Raw genomic sequence first — 17,943 nt, 5'->3', positions numbered from 1 at the left:
GCCGCGATGGCTTAGGGCCGATTTACGCTCAAACCGCCCATCGCCGCACGCCGCACCGCATGCATGCGGTTCGTGAAAAACGGGCGGTCGTCGCGATCGGTCACAAAATTGCATTTACGCTCAAACCGCATGATGCGGTGCGTTTCGCATGCGCCCTCTGGTTGTCCAAATAGGTAGCCAGCAACTGGCAACATGCATCAGCGAGTTGGCAGTCTCGTGTGCTGGCGACCAGCAAAATTTCGCGCCGTGCCAGAATTTTACTATTACGTTTGCTGTGTTATTAGTTATTTTTTTATTATTTAGCTCGAGCGGTTCGAATGCGCCTGCATCCGCACTTCGGTTTGGGGACGCGACGTCTGTTGAAAGCTGGCAAACATTCGGCAGTGCGCAGAGCAACACTGTTCGAAGTCGGCAACTATCGCCAACAGCAGACGACACTGGTATATTTTTGTCGATGTAGGTTGAAGCTTCCGCATCGTGGTGAAAACGCGACTCCTGCACTGTCACATTCTGTGCTGCATGTGTGGCATTGACGTGGTGACCCACCTTTGGAATACTGTGCAGTCGTCTTACCTGTGCCGCTTTATTGTTATTTGTTTATTGCTACCGCATAATGTTGCGACAACATAGGTCACTATGTGCTCGGTTGTGTACGGCGCGCTGGCGCACTTTTTGTAGCTGTGCTAGCGAATGCTTGTGTTGTGGACAAGCGACGCACCATCGCTCCTCGGCTGGACGAAGCACCAGCGCGGAGAAACGGGAAGCGGCACCATCCCGAGTCGAGTTCTGAGAATCCTCCGTCGCCCTCAGCGTCTCGGCTACCGGACAGGGACCGAGAGTTTGCCCCCTCGAACACATGCAGCTCTCGCCTGCGTCTTTTGTAGAAAATAAACGCAGTCTGTTTTCTGCCACCAACCGATGCGCACTCCTTTCACGGATGGGGCCAGACCTCGTACGTAACACTGGCGATGAGGCAGGAGTTGCGAAGCGGATAATTTTTCGACCGTGGCTACAGGACGAATGCACGGCGCTGTCGAGCCTTTCTCTGGCAAATCATGGGAATCGTGGATCCAGCGCCTCGATTTTACTTCGTGGCGAGCGACGTCAGCGACGAAGCCGTGTTGAGCCGACACTTTCGAACACCGTGTGCGCGCGCTGATAGTGCCGAAGATCCCGGCAGAAGTCAACTTATATGATTTAGTGACACTTCTTAGGCGGCGCTTCGACAACAGGACGAGCTTTAGAGCCGGTACGTGTTTCAAAGACCCGACCAACGGCCAGACGAGTCGATCAGCAGCTACGCTGCGGCCCTCGGAACCTTGACAGCCGACTGCAACTTCGGAGCGCTGCCTTCGGCTACAATATCGACGACGTCACCTAACACCCAAACAACCGCTTCAGCGGCGAACCCAACTATGCCGTCCCAAGATGTGATGCTGCGGGACAGGTTCGTCCGCGGCGTCTGGGACGAACATCTTCCGCAGAGGCTGTTCGCAGAAAAAGCCTGACATTTCAATGCGCTGTGGACTTAGCCTTGTCAGCGGAAAGTGCGTCAAGGCATCAGCGAGATATCAAAGGAGTGGCAAACTCGGGGGAAATTAACAGGACGTCGCAAACCAAGCCAGGAGGCAAGCATACGTCAGCGCGACATTGCTATCGATGCGACGGCTTGCACGACCCTGAAACATGCAAATTCAAGACAGCCGAGTGCCGTTTCTGCTCCAAGGAAGGTCACGTCGAGCATGCCTGCATCTCAAAGAAAAAGAAAAACACGGAACCACGCTCTGACAACTAGCAGCTACGGGCACACAGTGCCAAACCACCACCTGTCAGCAAATCCTGCTGCAAGCTGCACACATAGTGTACGTACACACTGCCCCAAGTCCCTCGTGGACTTGATAGTGGAGGGAAATCCAGTCCAGTTTGAGGTGGACACAGGTGCAGCATGCTCCCTGATAAGCGAGGACACGGACTACAGAAGGTGGAAGAAAAACACTCCGTGGTTTTCATGCGAGCCGCTCGATTTGTGCACATGGTCAGGTAAACAATTACACGTCCTGGGCTCCGCACAAGTTCATGTGATGTTGAGATCAAAGGACTATCTGCTGCCATTGTTGGTTATGAAGGGCACCGGGTGCAACCTCCTAGGAAGAGATTGGTTTTTGGCACTTCAAATTCAGGTGAAGGGGATCAACCACGTTGGAGAGCCAGCACTAGAAATTACAGAGGTCGTGGGATGACACCCAGATGTCTTCAAGGAAGACATTGGAAGCTATACAGGTCCTTTAGTTCACCTGGAACTCGAAGACGGTGTGACAGGAATGTTTTGCAAGGCTCGTCCGATTTCAGTGGCGCTGCAGGCGCTTATGGAACATAAGCTTGACCATCTACAGCCCCAAGGCATCCTAAAACCAACGCAGCATACCAAATGGGCAACCCCATTGGTACTTGTTCAGAAGACCGACGGTACACTCAATGTCTGTGGTGACTATAGGAGTACTGTTAATACTGTTACTGTTAATGCAGCAGCGAAGAAGGCATCTTACCTGCTACCAACTACAGATGAAGTGTTTGCAAACCTACATGGTGGAACCCTCTTCTTAATGTTGGTACTTTATCAAGCATATCAACAACTGAAAGTTGATGAAGAAACAGCAGCACTGCTCACAGTGAACACCACAAAACGACTATTCAGGGTGGAATGCCTCCCGTTCTGAATTTCCGCTGCACCAGCTATCTTCCAGTGCCTGAGGGAGACACAGATACCTGGAATTCCAGGGGTGAGTGTTCACCTTGACGACATCATTGTCAACGGGAATAGTGCAAATGAGCACGCACAGCGTCTGAATCAGGTTCTGTCGAGACACTGAGAAAGGCTTACGCCTCAAGAAAGAAAAGTGCAGGTTCGGAATTACGTCAGTTTAGTTCCTGGGACATCGAATTGATGGCAGTGGTGTTTGCAACACCGAGAAAAAGGTTGAGGCTATACTTCAAGCACCCAAACCATCTAACAAGACATCCCTAAGGGCTTTTCTGGGCCTTATTTCATTTGACGACTGCATTTTGGAGAACAGAGCAATGGTCGTGGTGGAATTGTATAGGCTCCTAAAGAAAAACACGCCCTGGAAGTGGAAGAGCAAGCATCAAGACAATTTCGAGGCACTTAAGGAGATGATTCATGCATCTACAGTGCTCGCTCACTACGACGGGACGAAGCCCCTTCTTTTGTCTGTGGACGCATCGCCGTACGGTGTTGATGCCGTCCTCGCTCGGGAAGATGCTATTTGCTGAGAGGCGCCCATTGCATTCAGTTCATGAACACTGGGAAGTGCCGAAAAGAGCTACTTCCAGCTCAACAAAGAAAGTGCAGCAGTAATCTACAGCATCAGTCATTTCATAAGTACATAGCTGGCTGGCATGTGACCATAACAGATCGCCAGGCATTGATTTGAATCGTGAGTGAGACAAAGCAAGTACACCGAGTCTTTTCATCAAGGATTACGCGATGGTGCCTTAAACTAGCAACGTATGATTAGAAGTTGCTGTACAGGCCTGGCCTACTGCACCAAAATGCGGACACTCTAAGCTGACTTTCACTACCGGCACAAGTTGAACCTTATCCCCCAAGAGACGTGCTCATGTTGGGTACCATGCTCAGCTTTGAGCATTCACCGCGTCAACTAACACGAATGACTCGAGAGGACTCAGTTCTGTCCCAAGTGCTGGAGGCTGTTTCAAACGGTGAAGTTCATAAACTGCCAAAAGAACAGTTTTCATCGTGCCGGAAACTGGAGACTGAGCTTTCAGCGCAGGAAGGGTGCCTTGTTAGAGGCTCCCGGATGGTAACTCCAAAACAAAGGCGAGAAACTACCTTCTTAAACTCGCACCTGCAAACCACCATATATTTGTGGTCATGAAGGCATGTGCACGAAGGTACTTTTGTTGGGCAGGCATTGACGCAGATATCGAACGGCTCACTAGAAACTGCAACTTGTTGTCAACACCAAAGGGCACCAGCCAGGGCACCAGTGCCCAAATGGGAATGCACCAGAACGCCTTGGGACACAGTTCACGCAGACTTCGTTGGTCCCATAGAAGGCAGAATGCTGGCTAATTGTTGTGGACACATACAGCAAATTGTTGGAAGTGTGCTCCATGCATAATACACAGTCTGCCACATTGATTGAGGAACTCCGGAACCTTTTCGCAGCTTTTGGGCTCCCCAAAAAGCTTGTGACTGATAACGGGCCATCCTTCGTTTCAGCAGAAGTTGAGAGCTTCCTAAAGAAAAATGGAGTGACCCATGTAACAAGCACACCGTACCATCCTACAACAAATGGCCAAGCAGAAAGGATGGCTTTTGAAACAAAACGAGCATTAGCCAAAAACAAGGACAGAACATTCGCATGTAGGCTGGCCCACTTTTTCTAGAGCAACACACCACCATCTGCACATCAAAGGGTGAAATGCCAGCTGCACTTGGGTTCGGGCGTGAGCTGGATACAGCTCTCACGTGCATTCAGCCCCAAGTAAAAGCGAACAAAATCCATACGAACTGCAACAGGGACACAAAGTCGACAGTACTCGCTGTCAGACAAGCAGTTTTCTTTCGAAACTTCGGAGGGAATCCGATCTGGACAGAGGGAACGGTTTTGGAAAAGCTAGGCCATAGATCGTGGCTCATTAAGGGCCCCAACAGGTTGGTGCAATGACAATGTGACCACATCAAGCCCCGTGTTTTGAGACACCCCACAGAAGATTCGGCGACACAGGATAAGGGCTGTACGCTAACCGCGAGCAGTGTCCCGCTCCCATTTATGCTTGGGGTAAAAGCAGATAACTCCACGTCGTCAGAGGCCACTCTCTCAGGAATGCTGAAGCCTTCGCAATCATCGGTGACCAAACCAGAGATTGGCACTGCCCCTCAGACCGTGCCAAACACAACTGCAGAGTCATGCCCGCAGCGGTAACGACACCCTCCGGATCACTAAGGCGACTCCATCTGAGAAGGGAGGAAAATGTTGTGTACAAGTGATGCACCACCACTCCTCGGCTGGACAAGGCACCAGTGCAGACGAAACAGGAAGCGACCCTGCCCCAAGTCGACTTCCAAGAATTCTCCATCATCCCCAGCATCTCGGCCACTAGACAGGGACCGAGAGTTTGCCCCCTCGAACACATGCGGCTCTCATCTGCATCTCTTGTAGAAAATAAACTCTGTCTGTTTTCTGCCACCAACCAATGCGCATTCCTTTCACGGATGGGGCCAGACCTTGTACGTAACAGCTTGGAAGAACGTGCATACATGAACACACAGGTGTATCTAAGCCAATGAGCAAGGGATCTGTCACAGCAACAGCGTAGCCTGCTGAAGCGCCGCAGCATTATCTATTAACATACTCCTATACAGATGGTTCTATTATCACAGAATACAGCTGTGTTGATTGACAAGTCACTTCGTCACTGAGCACGCATGTGAATCATCAAAAGTGGCTTGTTGATTTAGTTGCACTTTGCTGCTGAGGTCTCTTTAGTAGCTGTCAAGTTAATAGTGAGCCTACAATTGCTTACATGATGTAATATGGCATCGCACTTCTGAACAATGATGTAACCCCGAATGAACGTACACGAGCACACAGAGCTAGCATTTGTTCATACTATGTTACATCATTATTTCAAAGTGCACTGCCATGTTAAGTCATGACTAAACAACTAGCCATCAGTACGTCCTGAGCAATTGATTACAATTATGACATACATAATAGTGATATGTACATATCACAGTTACTTCTTCAGGCAGAGATGCTTGTCAGATATGTTTTCAAGAGAAGAATGTTTGCATGAAAACAAATATTAATTCATATTGCTGAAAAGACACCCCATATAGGCGTGAATTCACCTAATGTTTACATTTCTTGTTGCTGCTAAAGATGTCCCTGCCAATAGAAGTAGTGTTATGTCATTCATGCCTTAAGAGATGACAGAGGTTTATGGGGCACGCAAGGCAGCAATGCCCATGCATAAAGGCCTGGGTGGCCAATCTGCTGCCCCTTCACTATTTATCCATACCTCTATCAGCATTTAAACAATGTACAGCCTGTGGTCAAAGTGAATACAGGCATGCTTGCTCTCTCAGCAATGGCGACAATCAAGGATGTAAAACACATGTAAAAGGACTTGCTGCAAGGAAAACAACACAGACTTGTCACATAAAAGGTAAATCTGCTAGATCGAGATGGGTGGTTGGCTTTAGGCAAAAAAAAGCCTATTGGAAAGTTTTGTGCCAATACGGCTAAAAGATACATTCGTTACCGTGCTTGCCTTTGGAAGGCTGCATACTCTTGTTCACCTGCAAGTACTTGTCACATATTCGTTGTTAAAAAACTTCCAATTTATATATTGACACAAAAGCCTCCTCTGATCACGAAAAAAGAATAGTATTGTCATATAGTATACATTAACATTTAGAACATCAGGCTACTATTTTTCACATTATGCAAATACTCATGAAAGACAAAACTGCAAGAAACAGCATAACACTTTGGCATAATCCGTAACTGATTATATCAATGAGTTTCCCATTTCATGAGGCAAACTTGCATAGGGCAGATTGGATGTGATATCTGTGATTCAGAGATGCATTATCGTATCTGAGCACAAGTATTATACAACTGATCATTGTGGGAATAAAGAAATAACAGGCATTGATTACCAGTATGTCATCATGTCACTTCTATCTGAAAAGTGACTATCATATCAAGTCAAACTTGCAACTGGCAAACTTGCATTGGGAATGATGTTTATGTGCCCATATATGTGGGCCCCACGAACCGTTGCTTTAAGTTATGACCAGTGTCATGTCATTCCTGTATGTAAATGTGGTTTTGCACTATACAACTATAAAACTTTTTATCAGCATCCTAGTACATTTCCTTGAATTTGCACCGCAGGCTTTCTGTCGCAACACCCTCTTCGCACCCATGATAAATGCTGCAGTCAGTAAAATAGAGCTTTAGATTATTTCCTAAACTGCTTTCATTCCAGCAAGTAGATGCCGAGCAGACGCTGCGCCGCAAGTGAACATTTATGAGGGCGTTCATACCTGCTGTTTATTAAGGTGACTGCAAGGTAAATGAAGGGAAAGTGTACAGGTTAAGCGAAGCTTTGCTGTCGCATGCACGTAAACAAGGCTTCTGGCTATGGCGTCAAAACATTTTTTTCGTCAATCCTCCAACAATGGAGCATGTAATGACAGGATGGAAAGCAGACACCGAGCAGACGGTGCGGTGCGATGAAGACACCTTGAGGGCCATTCAGCCTTCCTATTAACTAAGGAGCCCTGCAGCTTCCCCAGTGCGGCAAGGAACTACTGAGATGGAGTACAGCTCACAGAACAAATTTTGAGCGTGAAAGGTTGGTGTCGTGTTCCAGGGCTTCCGTGAACGAAGAGGCAGACTGAACTTGAAACATGTTTTATTGCATGGCAGCAACTTAACGTGGCAGAATGACAGCCAAGGAATATAAGGACAAAAAAGTACACCACAGCTTGGCAGCCAACAATTATATACACATAGTGAGCGAGAGTGATGTGATCGCAATATGGCCCGCATGACAGAAAGGGAAACGCTATCACACATGTACACGTGTACAGATATGCGACGGTTCGGCAGTGGCAGAGAAGGTGTTTTGCTGTGTCGCCACGTGTGCAAAAGATTGCATAAGGAGCATTTGCATAGCTTACATTACAGCACATGACACCTAGCACAAAATGAATAATTGCAATACATGGAGCAGTGATATAACTTCTAAGCTGTTCCGTAGCCTCCCCTCTTCATAAAGTGTAAAATGTGCAGAGACAGCTCTGGAAACAAATGTGTACAAAGCAAGGAATCTGCTTTGATACAATACCTATATTGAGAGGCATAAGAGCATAAGCGACCAACGATGCTTCTGCAATGTTTATTACTGCAGAGCACATGCAATTGACAGAAAAAAGTCACAGACAATTACGATACTCCCTAATACGAAATTTTTGTGCAGCTCTACATGTGTTGTCATTTCACTGGCAAGGACAATCAGTCTCGTGTGGCATGTTGCAAACGGAGCGAAGTGTGGCGCCACTGCCTTGCCAATCTCGAATCGCGTGAGCCAGCGCATGGGTGATGCGTGGACGTGGTTCACAGAAGCCACCGCCAACAAACCTCCCAGACATTGCGTGCTACTCTGGCACCATCTCGCAGCTACCGTCACTGCACTTCGCTTTTATTCGCACACTTTTGCCATACACTCCTCTCCTTTGCTGCACCTTCCTATCCACTTTCCTCCTCATGCCTCTTCTTACTTGCCGATTTTTTAATCTCCCACTGCATGCTGCCTTCGCTCTCATCTTTTGCTGAACTCGTTCGCTCAGTTTAACCGAGCGAACGAGTGGTCCTCACAGCACGACAAAAGCTAAAGGAAATGTGCTCAAAAGTAAATGGAATGACCAGCGAAAGGAATACCCTGAATGCATGCACTATAAACCACATTAAAGGATTGACTGAGTGCACGATAGACATGGTCTACAAGATACCTTTGACACGTGGGGCTGATTACATGCGCCAAACAGGCAGGTGCGTAAATGATTGACTGTGCGACCATCTATACAACTGCAGTCTGATACAAGCACCCAGAGACCTTGCCATACATTGCGCTTCATGCCGTATCTTCCACAGGATGGGGATCTTGCTGAAATGTAGTAACCAAAGAAAAAGAAGTCATGGAAGCTTACAACATCAAGATGACCCCATGTGCCATCTATATCACTCAGCAAAGAGATTAGCTTAATGAATGACAATAGATGGCGTGGTTAGACTGGGAAGAACATCCCTGAACATGCGAGTAGGCTATATGAAGGTCTCATTTTCTGAAAAATAAGACAGTTGTTAGTTTGCACTCGGGTGTCGTGCATTGTTTTTCTCTCTTAAGTCCTGTCCCTTCGTCACTTTGCGCAACAGTGTTATGTCGAATCAACTAGCCCACTGGGAAATTTTCTTTAATTATATGTAATATGCTCTGAGTGCACATTTATGTGAGTCTTGTTTGCAATGCACATGTGAAAGGCAGCACAAAAAAGATGCAATATTACAGGTGAGCAAATAAGTATTTTCAGGACCAAATAGCATAGTGCCAGAAGCAAATTGAATTGAATACTTTTCTAAAAGCGAATAGCCATTACCATAATTAATACAAACTGATGTTTACATCCCAGTATTTTTGAAGTTAGAAAGTTTCTATCATATGGTACCTTATTAAGTATGGTATTTGAAAAACACAAATTAAGCATTAGGAGCAAACAAGTACTTTATTCGCATGCACGGGGTCCTTCAGAAGATGCAAATGATGCAAATGCAAATGACCAACAAGCACACTGCCGGTGGCCTTGACAAGGAAGGAAGTCACCTTTTTGAGACAGCCTCAGATATATGAGAAGAGATATGGCGATGAAAAAAAATGAGAGGGAATTTCAATAAAGAAATCAGCTGACAGTGCAGCTGTGTCCTTATCTCCTCGTTCTGTGTCCGTGTTCCTCAAGCTCTGCTGCTACTATCCTCAAAGAATGGAACAACTGGCCCCGTTAAACACCTCTTTGACATTCATTTTCAGCACTCTCAGCATTTCTACTTGTTTCCTGGATCTGCTTGACTCACGACAAATATGTCTTCACATTGCCTTCTTCACTTGCTGGGCCCGCTTATCCTCATGTTGCATCAAGAAGAATGTTTCAGTGGAAGACGTTAGGTTGCTACTCAGGATGTTGTCGCCTTCCCAAGGACACGCAAGAAGAATTATGAAGATACTGCGGGCTGATATATGGAAACAGATTCGCCTACTCACCGACTTCCTCAAGGTGCAATCCTCTGGCAAAAAATACTATCGTCTTCACTTGGCCAGCGGCAGTTTTAACACTGAACACATGTGGCATAAGTGGTTCCTGCCAATTTTGAAGTCAACAATACAAGGTCAAAAAGAGTACGAGAAGATAAGCAAGAACCCAGTGGTCACAGTAGGACAGGTGCAGCTCTCACAACCTTCTGAAGTATTGGAACTCTGTCCAAAATTTGCGCTTCCCCTGAGACTAGACGCAGCAGTGAAGCTTGCCATTATCAGACGAGTAGCAGAAAAAGCGAATGAAGAGGACGCTAGCAGAGTTGTGGCTGACAGAGTAGATACACTGGCTCATTCAAAAGAATGCAAATGCCACGTGCACAGTTTTGTTAAAACTGTAAAGGAACTGAAAAAAGAAAACTTCATATTGTGCCTTTCAGACAAAGAGGGATTTGTAGTATTTGATGCCAGCAGCTACAATACAAAAGCATTAGAAGCCATCAACAAGAACTTCTGCAAGGTAGAAAATAAAGACCTAAAGAAAGCGAAAAGAAAGGTCAAGATGCTTCTAGGAGAAACAACTAATGGTAGCCAGCTGTGCAACAAAACCACCACACTGTCGGTGTTCTTCAGTGAAAAAAGCCATAAAATTGGTACGTGGCAATTGCTGCTTTCAGCACACCTTTTCACGCAACTTTCTCAAGTTAGGGTAGAAGATCAGTTCATGATTAGGAACTCCGCAGAACTAACCTTCGAGATAAGAATGTACGAAATGAATGATTGGTATGGGTCCTCGATTGACATCGAAGATATGTATTATTCAATACCGCATGTGGATTTGATGAATGTATTGAGAGAGACAGTCATGAAGCAAGGAGTCATTCCATTTCAAAACTCTGTAGGAATGTCTGTGGAGACCTTCTTGGAGCTGTTGAGCGCCTATTTCGCTGCCACAATCACTGTACATTATGGTACCTTGTTTGTCCAAAACAGAGGGGTCTGCATTGGATCAAAAATAGCCCCAATCCTGAGTGACTTGTACTTGGCAGCATGCGACAAGAAAATTCAAGGATCCATCAAGGAAAGGCACGTCACACGGATCTATCGATATGTGGACTTCCTGATACTGTGCCAAACAGAGAATGCAATAAAACATGTTGTGGGGCTAGTTGGTGCATAGCTTTCAATAGATGAAGCTCCAATAGTGATGGCACACTAGGAAGGAACAAAGACAGGACAAGGCGCTACTTGCAACTGTTTATTGAAATCAAAGGTGGCTGATTATATAGCCATGGGAAGAGGGGGCGAGAAAAGAGGAACACTGATTATGTGAATGCGCACGTGCGAGAACACTGAAGATATATATGAAGGAAATCACATTTAATCTAAATCTAAAACTTATCTATGAACATGCTTTCATTTGTGTAAATATTCAGAGACGGGGTGCTGACACAGGCGTCCCCTCTTTTATTAATCTGGTTGGCCTCCAACAATTAATGCGCCACAGAATCTTTACTTTTAAACATGATTGTTGTATCATGAAGCCTTGCTTCACATACTTGTTTCTTCTCATTCCCGCAGGCATTTCAATGAAGCGGCAAGTTTGAACCTTATCAATTTTTCAATGAAAGCTTATGTTCCCGCAGGCATTCATTAATACATCGGCCAGTTTGGCTGATATACTCTTTCCCACACTTCAGCGGTATACGAACCCTTCTTCACACTTAACAAAAAGGTTCGTATGTTTAATTGAGCTTTATTTGTGCTCAACAGCTGTTTGTTTTCAAGGCTAGTTTTATGTGCAAAAGAAAGGAATTTGTATTGGCTCATGCGTGGCTCCCGTACTTTGCAACATTTTCCTTGCGGGCATCGACAGAGTGCTGTCCAAGGCGTTTGACGGAGGCAAAGTGCTCAAGGTATTTAGGTATGTTGACGATTTTTAATTTTACTGACGGAATGATCCCCTGTGACTTACTCGCATACTGTGCAGGGCATCTTATCTGATTTTAAACAGAAAGGCAAAGGCTTAGATTTTACTTTTGAACTAGCCAAGGATAACAGCTTGCAGTTTTTAGATCTTGACATAACCCTTACTGACAAAGGTTCCTGCTGGATGTGCTGACCCCGCGCCCGCAAGGAATTGTTGCCGTATGAGTCTACACACTCCAAGACTGTTAAACGTGCGACTGCCAGTATGTGCCTCGAATCCGCACTGAAAAATATCGTGCTGTCATAAGGCACAAGCAAGCTTTGACAAACAGATTTTGAAGTTGAGGAAGGCTGGCTTTTCTTGCTTGGTTTTAAGCGCAGTTTCGGAGACATTATTGAAAAAGGTGAAAAAAGAAAGAAAAAGAAGTGAAGGTCAAACATTCGAAAAGAAAGCTAAACCAGTGGTGATACCATAATCTCATAAAGTGGCGCATAATCTTAAACACATCGCCGTGACATACAAAATTCCTGTGGTTTTTTTCTGCGCCCCGAAAACTTGCTACTTTGTGCCGCCCGATTGGTTCAGATGGCTCTAAGAAAGTCGGGTGTTCTATTAAACATACGAACCCTTTTGTTAAGTGTGAAGAAGGGGTCGTATACCACTGAAGTGTGGGAAAGAGTATATCGGCCAAACTGGCCGATGTATTAATGGATGCCTGTGGGAACATAAGCTTTCATTGAAAAATGGATAAGGTTCAAACTTGCCGCTTCATTGCAAGGCCTGCGGGAATGAGAAGAAACAAGTATGTGAAGCAAGGCTTCATGATACAACAATCATGTTTAAAAGTAAAGATTCTGTGGCGCATTAATTGTTGGAGGCCAACCAGATTAAGAAAAGAGGGGAAGCCTGTGTCAGCACCCCGTCTTTGAATATTTACACAAATGAAAGCATGTCCATAGATAGTGCACATTTACATAATCAGTGTTCCTCTTTTATCGCCCCCCCCTTTCCCCATGGCTATTAATCAGCCACCTTTGACTTCAATAAACAGTTGCAAGTAGTGCCTTGTCCTGTCTTTGTTCCTTCCTAGTGTGCCATCACTATTGGCGCTTCATCTATTGAAAGAGAATGCAAGTGATTACCAACAACTTGAGGACACCGTACTGGAGTCCTTTCGATCAACGTGCCCAGAGTTGAACTTCCCTTATGAGCGTCTGAACCACAGTCCCCTGCAGTTCCTCGACATTTTACTAGAATTCCAACCAGGACATCTACACTGGGGGTTCGAGCCCAGAGCATAGAGACAATTTCTTCCCTTCACGTCAAGCCATTTCAAGACTGTAAGAAGGGCAATAGCGAGTGCAGAGTTTAGTTCAGCACTAAAATCATGCCAGCATCAAAATGAACAAAGTTTTCAGCGGCAGTTAAGTAGGCTGAAAAATGCAAGGAAAGACATGCCGTGTGAATACTATGCAGCATAGCTGAAGGCCTCGTAGAGAAGACTAAAAGAAAACAAGAAAGCAAAAGCGGATCTGAAGTTGTGGATGCCAAAAACAATTCTGCAAAAATTACATATGTGCACGGACTGACCCAGAATGTCATCAGGGTTGGTGAAAGACACGGCGTCCGAGTAGTGTGCTCAGCACCAAACAAGGGAAAAAGTATGTGCTCATGAGTGAACCAGGAAAAAAAGGAACCACAAGGCCAGATCATGCACCAGAGCAGATACTGCGATTGTGTCAAAGGAGTAGTGTACGCCATCCTCCTGTCCTGTGGAAAACAATACATAGAGCAAACAGGAAGATGCCTTAATGTTCGAACAAGAGAGCACGCATCATCACTTTCAGGGACCCCTGGCAGCAATCTGGCCTTGCACTGCAAATGTTGCAAAATGAACAAGAGACAGGATAGCTAAGTAAGCACATGCACCTCCAAATTTCGTTAAGTGCAAGTCCTGAAAAAGAACAACAATAGGCTAACTCATGAGATTCTTGAGGCATTTGAGATGAGTAAAACAGGAGCGCAATGTGTAAGCACACCGTCAGTCGCCTTGACAAGAAAGGAAGTCACCGTTTTGAGACAGCCTCAGACAGATAAGAGATATGGCGACGAAATAAATAAGAGTGGTAATTTCAATTAAGAAATCAGTTGACAGTGCAGCTGCATCCTCGTCTAGTCGTCCATTCTGTGTCCGTGTTCCTTAAGTTCTGCTGCTACAATCCTCGAATCATATATTGACCATACCAGTTGTGTTGTCATCTTCATGCTTTGTTACATGCATATGGCTTTTTATCAAAAAATGCAAATTGTCAAGAATCAAAAGGAAGTATGTAATTTTCACACATTATATGCTTATCATGCCGTGCCACTGGTGTTGGCACTAACAGTGTGTACTCAGATACTAACAAGAAACAAGCAGCTGAATTTCTTGCACATGCAAGATGCTCACATCCCTCAGTATTAGACTGCATAACTTGCTTAATCTAGAAATATACCTCAGGAATTTTGCTGTTCACACCAGTGTCCACATGACAAAAATGAAGGGTGCCAGAAATTTGCGTTCATGAGAACAGTGCATAAGCGCGCCCACATTTCACGACAGCGCGCATGTACTTATGTAACTTTTAAGCTGTTCCTTATATTGTCCTCATTGATTACAAACACCTTCATAGCACGGAGGTAACTTCTGAAAAAGCACACAAGATACGTGAACGAGGCAGAAAGGGCCGGAACCAAAACTCGCCCGCAACGCTTATGCACGGTTCACTTCAGAACATATGCATATTGCATGAAACGAACACTTATACGCGTAGCACCACTGCGACACATTGCACGTACACATCACAGTACACTTACGCTTCGTAAAAGTAAGAACCCTAGCGCTCGAACGTTCTGTACGTGTTCGCGGTCACCAATGCGCATCGCAGCCCGCAAAACAGCTCACACGAAGGTAGACACAAACAGCACATTACGAATGACTGCAATGAGGCGATAATGAAGCTCATCGTGCCATCACTTCTGAAACACAAACCAGTACTGCACAAACTTGCAATCTTCGTATCGATGAAGCGCGCACACACAACACCTACGAACACCATATGCTGAGGAGGGCGATCGCAATCTTTTCATTTTGCCGCGTACCAAACTAGTGTCAAGCTCAGAATGCAGGTGTATACGATGGCTTTCGCGTTTGTAATGCACATGCAAAAAACGGCAAAACACACGAAATCGGCGGCTCCATAACTTCCGACCCTCGCGTAAGCACAACACACATCCGTCTGTTTCCTTTGGCGATCGCACGTACTGAAGAGGTCAGGAAGAGTACAGCTGCTTGTTGCATTAGACAAATAGCTTTGCAGGTGCTGAATAGCTCTTGCAATGATCACAATAAACCACACAAAAAACAAACTGCCGCTGCAGCCTAGGGGCCTAGGCCTCGCGCTCCGCTTCGCTTCGAACCAGCGCCATGTTTAAGCGGTCGCCGCACGGAGGCGAAAGTTCACGACCGCCCCTCGTGACGTCACGTCGGCCATTACTGGCGGACCGCTGGCTTGCGGTGCGGCGTGCGGCGATGGGCGGTTTGAGCGTAAATCGGCCCTTAGCGGTTATGGTGTTACGCTGCTCAGTACGAGGTCGCGGGATCAAGTTCCGGCCGCGGCGGCCGCATTTCGATGGGGGCAAAATGCAGAAACAATCGTGTACAGTGCTTTGGGGGCACGTTAAAGAACCCCAGGTGGTTGAAATTAATCTGGAGTCCCCCACTACCATGTGCCTTATAATCAAATCGGTGTTTTGGCGTATAAAAGACCAGAATTTAATTTTAACTACCACCTGGTCTACCGCAATTGGATGCAATTTTACTGGGTCGCTTGTGGTTGGGCGTCGCCTTTACGAACACATACTGTTTCCGTATCGGCATGAAGAACAGTGCTCCGTGTAGCGTATGTGATTGCGATGAGACAATACAACGTATTCTTATATATACCGTAGTAGGTACTACTACCGTAGTAGGTACTTATTTAGCTGGATTACATATCCAGCCGTCTGTGTCTATAGTTTTGGTCACGGTGAGCCTGGAACGCGTACTCTTGCAGCAGTCAAATAAATTTTATTTAGAAATAGAGGTTGGCGAATATCAAGTTTTCCGAATATGAACCGAATACGAATAGTAAAAATCGAATATCGAATAATCAAACACAGCCGCACATACTTACAGCAGGAATATGTATTCTTGTATAACTAGGTATCACGCCTGTGTACTTACTAGAGCAAAAAAAAAAAAAAGAAACGCACTCTCAGGGACAAAGGGTCAGTTTTAAACCCAAGACCCCTAATTATCATTAAAAAATTGCACGTATAGCCCTTCGACATCTTTCGAGCCTGGGCCGCTATCTTGTACACGTTCGAAAAGCCGACGTTCGATTGCGCCTCACGCGATTGGACTAGAGTGGCCTAGGCCGCAATATCGGCGCAGCCTGGACAATCGCGTGAGGCGAAATGAACGTCGGCTTTTCGAACGTGTACAAGATAGCGGCCCTGGTTGCAAACAAGCTCTCCAAGAATGAATGGCTGCTGCATGAATAGCTTCCCAAAAACGCTAAACAAATGGCTGCCGAAAAAAAGATCCCATGCAGGTGCTGGGGAAAAAAAAAAAAGAAAGAAAAAGGCCGCCGAGGAACTCGTACGCCACAAACTCATGTAAAAGGGCCTGTTGCAAGGAAAACACCCCTGGTTGTATCTTGGGAGCTAACGCTGCTACATGACTAACAGTGCCAAAAATACTGAATGCAAAAACAACACCAGCAAAAACCGTGGTTATCACGTAGATTTCAGCCGCGAAGCCGGAAACGAAGCTTGCATTACCAATTTTGTTTTTGTATGGCTTTGCAAACCTTTGTCCTTCTTTCACTACTAATAACTTGCAATACTTTGTTTAAGACAGATAACGGAACGTTGTTGCGAAAATCTGGTTAGTTTCGAGTATTCGAAAATACTTTCTTGTCGAATAGTTACTGTCCATTATTCCATTCGTATTTCAAACTTCCAACAATCGCCCACCCCCAATAAAATGGGGGAGGAAAAAAAAAAGCAGAGCCTCCGTCGAGCCGGATTCGAACCAGCGACCTATGGATAACTGACTTCCCATCTACAGTCCACCGCTCTACCAACTGAGCTATCGACGGAACGAATGTGGCAAATTTTAAAAAGCTACATAAAATATGCATTGAACTTTATTTGATTTTTAAAAATTTGTTTTTCGGATCAAAAGGTTTGCACGTTAGGCAATGCAGTCATACACTTGCATAAACACTAACTCTGCCTATAGCGAAGAAAATTCGCTATGACCATATACTGCTGCAGTGTGCCCTAAATAGTAAGTCTTCACTTTGGAGCCGCATTCTGGATCGATCACTTCCAATAATCTGTTTCAGTTCACGTCGATTTACTGGGCCAGCACACGATGCCCGTAAGTATTGCGGTGTCGTCACGTCACGCAAAAGTGAAACTATACCCGAAAGTGATCAATCGAGATTATAAGTAAAGCATAGAGCAAAGATGTGCCGTAAGGTAAAACGATTGACTCGAGTTGTCTGCCGTCATAAGAACAGCGCGTTCGACCGCCAAGGAAACTGTCGTCTAATACAAAGCACATTACATGTGACACTAACAAACTGTTTGCTGATACATGGTTGCACCTCATGATACCTCACCTGTCCTTACCTCGTCACGAGCCGTTTGGGTTGGGCTTCACTTGTGCCTAACCGAACACTACAACTGCGCATGCACGCGCAAAATGCTCGTAGTGGTTGCAGGTATTAATGTTGCTTCTCTATATTTGTTTACCTGTTACAATACCAGATAAACTCAAAACAAAGCTACAATGCAATGTACTGCAACAAATATGCAATCCGTGCCTCGCCTCCTGCCTTGGGACCCGCTCATTTTCTCAAACTACTCTGCCGCCCTCTCCCCGCGGCTTTTTTTTTCCCCAACGCCTGGCGCCATCTTACGGCTACGATTGCATCGAAGACACGAAGTCCTCGTTTTGCTGTCGCTCCACGGCGCTACGTATCCACGATTGGCGCGAGTTTTTGTTTGCTCACTTGGCCGCAACGCGCGTTTTCTTCTCGCTGCGGCGTAACTCC

At 45.7% G+C, this 17,943-nt stretch overlaps 1 non-coding gene across 1 annotated transcript; it reads right to left on the bottom strand.

Annotated features, from left to right (window-relative positions):
• Positions 1 to 16,893: 16,893 nt before the first annotated feature.
• On the bottom strand, positions 16,894 to 16,980 carry TRNAY-GUA (transfer RNA tyrosine (anticodon GUA)). Its single transcript is given in 2 exon segments — positions 16,894 to 16,929; positions 16,944 to 16,980. It is a non-coding gene; the product is annotated as a tRNA-Tyr (tRNA).
• Positions 16,981 to 17,943: the final 963 nt, after the last annotated feature.

Source organism: Dermacentor andersoni, chromosome 1 (assembly GCF_023375885.2).
Source record: "Dermacentor andersoni chromosome 1, qqDerAnde1_hic_scaffold, whole genome shotgun sequence".
NCBI classification, from domain to species: domain Eukaryota; kingdom Metazoa; phylum Arthropoda; class Arachnida; order Ixodida; family Ixodidae; genus Dermacentor; species Dermacentor andersoni.
This window is presented reverse-complemented; position numbering and strand designations above follow the sequence as displayed.